General features: G+C 41.7%; 1 non-coding gene across 1 annotated transcript; it reads right to left on the bottom strand.

Annotated features, from left to right (window-relative positions):
- Nucleotides 1–39: 39 nt before the first annotated feature.
- Nucleotides 40–205, bottom strand: LOC125302724. The gene has a single exon (XR_007194960.1). It is a non-coding gene; the product is annotated as a U1 spliceosomal RNA (small nuclear RNA).
- Nucleotides 206–1,824: the final 1,619 nt, after the last annotated feature.

Below are 1,824 nucleotides of genomic sequence, written 5' to 3'. Positions count from 1 at the left end.
ACGCTCCACTAGGCTCCTGTCTTTTCACCATCAAAATCCAGGGGAGAGCGCAACGCAGTCCCCACTACCAGAAATTGTGCAGTCGAGATTCCCACATTTGAGGAATTCCGCAGGGGTCAACACGACCGGATGTGCAATGGCCGAGCCTCTCGCCCTGGGCAAACAACCTTCTTGATCATTGTATCACCCCCTGCCAGGTAAGTATGAGTTGGAACAGACCAAGTTGGCGCAGGGGTTCCTGGCCACTGGCAACACACGCAGACGGTGGGCCCACCTCCAAGATTCGTAAAGGGGAGGGGCCTCCCTGAAAGACATCATTACTTTCGAGCTTCCATAACAGCGACCTCTCCTGGTGAAGTGCCAAGTCAAGTCAAGTCAAGTCAAGTCAAGTTTATTTATATAGCACATTTCATACACAGAGGTCATTCAATGTGCTTTTACATAAACAAAACCAAACGATAATAACAAATAAAAGCATAGAAGGCAATATAGTCAAAGAATAGTTAAAAAGGTAAAGATCATAATAAAAAGAAAACATAAAACACAAGGTAAAATCATTTAAAAAATAAAGAATAATTAGTAAGCAAAACAAAGGCAAATGTAGTAAAAAAAAAGTAATAAAAAGACAAAAGTAGAATAATTATCGAGGCAGATTCAGAATTTGTAACTTCGGCAACCGTTAGCAGAAAGCGCCTGAGAACAGTTTGGTCTTAAGTCTAGATTTAAAACTGGCTACAGTTGGGGCCTTTTAATGTCATCCTAAAGTTGGTTCCACAGCTGAGCATAGCAGCTAAAAAGCTGCTTCACCATGTTTAGTTCTAACTGTAGGTTTTACTAGCAGGTTTTTCACCTGGGACCTGAGAGGGGCGAGAAGGTGTGTACTGCTGAAGCATGTCTGACAAGTATTTAGGTCCTGCTCCATTTACTGATTTATAAACAAGCAATAGTGCTTTAAAGTCAATTCTGTGACTTACTGGAAGCCAGTGCAAGGACTTAAGAATTGGAGTAATGTGGTCAGTTCTTTTTTAGTTTTTTGTTAGTTTGTCGTGGTCTTTATTGACATATATCCTTTAGTTTATATATCTTTTATGTAGTATCTTTATTCTGTGTAATATCACTTGTTTTGTGAAACTGAACTCTATAGTATGTTCAGTGTGGGAAAAGGAAGACTGGTTTAAGTGAAAGAGCAGGCCTGGCAGAAAATGGCATAGACAAGGTTTGGTGCCAGCCAGGAAAACCTGAATGGCAAAACCTAAAGAATGTAGGAATAACAGGATGAGAGGGCAAAGGTGAAGGACCATATGTGACCTGGTCAGCCATCTGGTAAGGATAGATAGTGGGAACAAGACAGAGTGGGTCTTGTCTGGGATGACTTGAAGGGGTATAAAGGCTGGACAACAGCCAGAGGATGCTAGCTTACTGAGCTTACTTTGCTCACTGCTCACTTTCTTACTTTCTTACTTTGCTTAGCTTAGCTTGCTTCACTAACTAATGCTCGGAGTGCATTAAAGCCATCATCTGCAGTATACATCCACGGTGTGCGGACTTCTTTGATGTTGTATTATTTAATGTGGATTTGACACCACATAATTGGCCAGCCAGCCAGGAGTTGGAAAGGACAATATTTAGGCATCATCTCAGAGTCCAGGGTTTGGTCAGGGGAGAGGCTGATGCGCAACTTAAACTAAGGTGAGCAACTTTTGCTTAATAGCAGCTAGACTCCTCTGATCAGGCTGTACACTGAGTTATGAATACTTGTCTAAAACGTCCTCCAGTCAAAGAATCTTGCTAAAACAAAGACCAAGGGATTAATACTGCAGATTA

Source organism: Alosa alosa, chromosome 10, assembly GCF_017589495.1.
Source record: "Alosa alosa isolate M-15738 ecotype Scorff River chromosome 10, AALO_Geno_1.1, whole genome shotgun sequence".
Classification (NCBI taxonomy): Eukaryota; Metazoa; Chordata; class Actinopteri; order Clupeiformes; family Clupeidae; genus Alosa; species Alosa alosa.
The sequence above is the reverse complement of the archived record's forward strand: the minus strand, read 5'-3'. Positions and strand labels throughout refer to the sequence as shown.